The following is a 6,344-nucleotide window of genomic DNA, read 5'->3' on the forward strand; positions in this document are numbered from 1 at the left end:
TCAAGGTCACTTTAAACGTTAAAATTCGGATTCAAATTCGAGTAATGATTTCGCTCAAAATTGGCATACGGATAGCCCATGGCACGCTGAGTTCGAAAATGGTGACCTTTTTTTCCTAGGTCAAACCGTTTGACCTTGAGAGGTCAAAATACTGCGTACCCTGTAGAATCTTTGTTTATGGTCCGATTTGAAAAATTCGACCACCAGTGTGTTCGTCTCATCGAAATTTTCCAATCGGACCATAAACAAAGATTCTACAGGGTACGGGGACTAAAATTAACGTTTAAAGTGACCTTGACCTTGACTTATGACCTTGACCTCGGATTTTTTCGAATGTGCTACTGCTTCTCGATGAGACGAACACAGTGGTGGCCGAAATTTTCAGATCGGACCATAAACAAAGATTTTACAGGGTACGGGGACTAAAATTAACGTTTAATGTGACCTTGACCTTGACCTATGACCTTGACCTTGGATTTTTTGTAATGTGCTACTGCTTCTCGATGGACGAACACAGTGGTGGCCGAAATTTTCAAATCGGACCATAAACAAAGATTCTACAGGGTACGGGGACTAAAATTAACGTTTAAAGTGACCTTGACCTTGACCTATGACCTTGACCTCGGATTTTTTCAAATGTGCTACTGCTTCTCGATGAGACGAACACAGTGGTGGCCGAAATTTTCAAATCGGACCATAAACAAAGATTCTACAGGGTACGGGGACTAAAATTAACGTTTAAAGTGACCTTGACCTTGACCTATGACCTTGACCTCGGATTTTTTCAAATGTGCTACTGCTTGTCGATGAGACGAACACAGTGGTGGCCGAAATTTTCAGATCGGACGATAAACAAAGATTCTACAGGGTACGGGGACTAAAATTAACGTTTAAAGTGACCTTGACCTTGACCTATGACCTTGACCTCGGATTTTTTCGAATGTGCTACTGCTTCTCGATGAGACGAACACAGTGGTGGCCGAAATTTTCAAATCGGACCAAAAACAAAGATTCTATAGGGTACGGGGACTAAAATTAACGTTTAAAGTGACCTTGACCCTGACCTATGACCTTGACCTCGGATTTTTTCGAATGTGCTACTGCTTCTCGATGAGACGAACACAGTGGTGGCCGAAATTTTTAAATCGGACCATAAACAAAGATTCTACAGGGTACGGGGACTAAAATTAACGTTTAAAGTGACCTTGACCTTGACCTATGACCTTGACCTCGGATTTTTTCAAATGTGCTACTGCTTCTCGATGAGACGAACACAGTGGTGGCCGAAATTTTCAAATCGGACCATAAACAAAGATTCTACAGGGTACGGGGACTAAAATTAACGTTTAAAGTGACCTTGACCATGACCTATGACCTTGACCTTCGATTTTTTCAAATGTGCTACTGCTTCTCGATGAGACGAACACAGTGGTGGCCGAAATTTTCAAATCGGACGATAAACAAAGATTCTACAGGGTACGGGGACTAAAATTAACGTTTAAAGTGACCTTGACCTTGACCTATGACCTTGACCTCGGATTTTTTCGAATGTGCTACTGCTTCTCGATGAGACGAACACAGTGGTGGCCGAAATTTTCAGATCGGACGATAAACAAAGATTCTACAGGGTACGGGGACTAAAATTAACGTTTAAAGTGACCTTGACCTTGACCTATGACCTTGACCTCGGATTTTTTTCAAATGTGCTACTGCTTCTCGATGAGACAAACACAGTGGTGGCCGAAATTTTCCGATAGCTCCAAAAATGAAGATTTTATAGGGTACGGCGATTTTTAAAGTGACCTTGACCTTGACCTATGACCTTGACCTCGGATTTTTTTGAATGTGCTACTGCTTCTCGATGAGACGAACACACTGGTGGTCGACTTTTTCAAATCGGACCATAAACAAAGATTCTACAGGGTACGCAGTATTTTGACCTCTCAAGGTCAAACGGTTTGACCTAGGAAAAAAAGGTCACCATTTTCGAACTCAGCGTGCCATGGGCTATCTGTATGACAATTTTGAGCGAAATCATTACTCGAATTTGAATCCGAATACGAATACGACGCTAACTTTATGGACATAGCAGAATGTGTCGGCCATCTGTTTCTTAGACACATTTCGCAAAATTTGCAAATCCCGAACCCTCGTCATTCCCAATGCCAAGACCTTCGCTGGGTTCCGGAGTGTTTTCCTCAGGAGAGGTTCTGCTTTGTAAACGGCCAAAACCTGTCCATCGTGCGGTTTTGTCCGGATTTTGTGTGTAAAAGAAAGCTATTTGCTCCAGATCTGCCTCTTGAAACTTCGTTATATAAAACTTTACATTAATTGACACTTTTGGAGGGTCACTTGTCCTCGGTATTGACGATTTTCGCATTATTTTCCCTCAAAATTTAGCGTTATAGATATAATAAACAATTTTAAATGATATTTTGTCTTTATTTTATGATGACCTGCAATTTTTGAAACTGGGTAACCTCTGTCTGTGAGCTTCTAGTCAGTTTTCAATAGCTAGGACTGCATTTTCAGCTGCTTTCCGGAGCACAAGTCTGCTGCGGTACAAGGGTCGTTCAAAGCGCTGTTAGTCTCGCATGGTTTTGTCCTTCAAAAATTTTAGCCACCGTTTTTATTAGATGACCATCATGTTGTACTCATCCTCGCCGACACTTTGCCATGTGTCATTTCCGACCTAACCATTCCCATTACTCGTGAAGCAGAGAGTTTCTCAGCCGACCCTGTGAGAAAATCACGGTCGCAGTGAGGCGCGACTCGCGCTGCAGAGCCGCACGATCGAGCTGAAAGCGCCCTGCGTCGCCGCCTGGGTGGCGCAAAACGCAGCGGCGGCGCGAGGACCGAGACTAGAAGGCCTTGACCGAGGCCGGTGGCGTGATGAAACCACCCCACCAGCGCGCACCAGCGAGGCGGCACGGTGTGGTAATCTACGCACTGGCACAGCCCGACCCGTCGGGACAGAGCGGCGGCGAAACCGGGTCAGCGTGGGACGACACAGCGCGCCGCACCTAAAGCTGCGTCACGCGGCGCGCGCGTGCTCTCTTCCACATTTACATTATGCAGTTGATTGTATTAATTGCACGGCCTTGGATCGGAACAGGTATACTTCGTTGTAGCACTGTATAACATATGATTGTGCGACTTGACGCGCGCGTTTCGTCGACGGTTAGAATATATAGATTATTGTATTTAAGCAGTAAGCACTGCAATGGAGTGTAACAGTTCTTATTCTCTCAAAGTAGCCCTGCATAAGCTAAGACAGAAAATAGGTGCAAACCTGGAACACGGATCGTATTATAATGTTCGATATACCGACTGCAAGATCTATCGCGCACATAGGGTGAGATACGCAAGAGACAAAACTGACGTGTGTCACGGAATGTTCGGTACTTTACATGGGTTACTGGTTTCCCAAAGGAAAAGCATATGGCGAGTTACATTATTAGTAATGGTATTAAATGCGTTTCAAAGAAGGCAATGTACCATTACGATAAACAATACGGGCCTTCTGGTACAATAAACAATAATGAGGTACCGGGTCGCATTGTTTATTGTAATGATATTAACTGTTAACAAAAGGTGCGCTCTTCACTCAATATACCCTGCGCTCGTCCATCTAGTGTGACATTATTGATATCTGGTAGGGGAAAGTGGGGTAAGACGGGCAGGGTAGGAAAGACGGGCACCGGCCCTCTAGCCTAAACCCGTGGCGCCACCTATGACAGCTTGCGTCGACTAACTCGCCCGACGCTCTTTTCTTGGCCGGCGAAGGCACGGGTACGTATTGTCCGTCGTATTTGAAATATTATGGAAAAACTAAAAACGTATGTTGCACTCTAAGAGTAAAAATATTATATCGTAACGTTTTCTGACTCTATTGCTGGATTGTTTTTGATGAAACTGTTATGCCAGCTTTGTTATCAGATCTGATGTTACTGTGTATGTTCGCGAATTAATCCGTCAATATGGCGCCCGAAGGCTGCGTGTTTTTGTTGTCGGCGACGAAATGGGGTAAGACGGGCAAAATATAAAAAATTGCCCGTCTTACCCCAGTCACTATTTTGATCAAGAAATTGTTTTGTAGTGCATTTGGCCAAATTGCTGGCTGTTTTAGCCAGGTCTAAAATCTCGAGCATCAACCAGAGCGTGCCTTGAGAGAGCATGAAGGCCGATGTCAACGTCGAGGTCAAATTAGGTCACCGTAATTAGCCTTCTTTGATGCGTCGCTCTCATGGCTGATAGCCACCCCCCTCTCCAGCCCCCCCAAGCGATACCCCTGACCACACCCCACCCTCCCCTACCCTCAACCCCTCTTAATTGGCACGCCGCCACAAAATTGCTGAGAACATGAACTTCAGAATCGGAACAGTTTGTGAACTTTTGGTAATCTACAGTTCAAAGTTCAATTGACATTGCTTCAGTTCAGTTCAGTTGTTCAGTTGTTCAGTTCAGTTCATAGAGCTACATAGACTCATACATAGAGCTCTGACAGCCCGAGCCGAGTTTCCCGCTCCTTGTCGATAATTGACTTTGCCACTTAACCTTCCCTTCCCGCTCTCCCCTGGCTTTCTTCCCACCCTAGGCTGTCCCTCTCGTCTGCTACCTGTCACTTACCTTGCCGGAGTGTTCCTATCATTCGTTTCCTAAAATACCTGCTCTCCTTTCCTCAGATACTTACCATGCCTCGATCGTACACGAGAAAAACGTCAAGAGGTCAGTGGACGAGGGCGGCGATGTATGCCGCGTTGGAGGACGTCCAACAAGGGAAGTCAACTCTAAAGGCTTCTAAGGACCACGGTGTCCCTCGAAGCTCCCTGCAGCGCCGACTGTCGGGACAGTGTCCACTGAAGGCGCCACTGGGGCCACGTAAGCCGGTCTTCACCCCACAGCAAGAGCGCCAACTGAAAAATCATATCATCGAGATGGAAAGGATGTTCTTTGGATTGACACAGACGGATGCTCGCCGACTCGCGTTTCAGTACGCGGAAAAGAACAGGCTGAACCACAGGTTCAAGAACGGCATCGCCGGAAAAGACTGGCTAATAAGCTTTTTGAAACGCAACAAGGACTTGTCGCTGAGAACCCCCGAGGCGACCTCAGCGGCACGCGCGAAGGGGTTCAACAAGGAAGTGGTGTCGAAGTTTTTTGACATCCTGGTGGAGGCCGGCAAGAGCGTGAAGGGGCCACACGTCGTCTACAATGTAGATGAAACAGGAATCACGACAGTGCAAAGCAAGCCAAGCAGAGTGCTGGCGCAGAAGGGAAGGAAGCAAGTCGGAAGCTTGACGTCAGCAGAACGTGGGGAGCTGACGACAGCGGTCGTTTGTATGTCGGCAGTCGGCAACTTTGTTCCGCCGATGATGATCTTGCCGAGGGCCAGAGTGAACAAGAACCTTGAGGAAGGCGCACCACCCGGGACCGTATTCGAATACCATCCATCGGGCTGGATGCAGACCGACATCTTCACCCGCTGGTTCCAGCACTTCATCCGCCACGCAAAGCCCAGCGCGGAAGAACCAGCACTGCTCATACTGGATGGACATATGACGCACACCAGAAATCTGGATGTGATCGAGATGGCCAGGGCCAACCATGTCACCATCGTGGTCATCCCACCTCACACGAGCCACCGCCTTCAGCCGCTGGATGTGGGCTTCATGAAGCCTCTGAACACCTTCTACGTCCAAGCCATCGAAAAGTTCTTGAGGCAGAACCCGGGCCGAGTGGTCACGCTGTACCAAATCGCCCGACTGTTCGGCGAGGCCTACCTGAAGGCAGCAACCCCGGCAACGGCGATCAACGCATTCAAAAAATGCGGCATCTTCCCCATCGACATGGACGTATTCGCTGAAGAAGACTTCAGCCCGTCTGACGTGACGCATCCGGTGCGTCCGTCAACACTCGCCGCAGAAGAGGAGGCATCGAGTCTTTTGGACGAGCCGACAGCCGGGCCATCCGGTCTCCAGGCCAGCGAGACGACAGCCGGGCCATCCGGTCTCCAGGCCAGCGAGCCGACAGCCGGGCCATCCGGTCTCCAGGCCAGCGAGCCGACAGCCGGGCCATCCGGTCTCCAGGCCAGCGAGCCGACAGCCGGGCCATCCGGTCTCCAGCCCAGCGAGACGACAGCCGGGCCATCCGGTCTCCAGGCCAGCGAGCCGACAGCCGGGCCATCCGGTCTCCAGGCCAGCGAGCCGACAGCCGGGCCATCCGGTCTCCAGGCCAGCGAGACGACAGCCGGGCCATCCGGTCTCCAGGCCAGCGAGACGACAGCCGGGCCATCCGGTCTCCAGGCCAGCGAGCCGACAGCCGGGCCATCCGGTCTCCAGGCC

Source organism: Amphibalanus amphitrite, unplaced genomic scaffold (genome assembly GCF_019059575.1).
Source record: "Amphibalanus amphitrite isolate SeventyFive unplaced genomic scaffold, NRLGWU_Aamphi_draft 000543F_arrow, whole genome shotgun sequence".
NCBI lineage: Eukaryota > Metazoa > Arthropoda > Thecostraca > Balanomorpha > Balanidae > Amphibalanus > Amphibalanus amphitrite.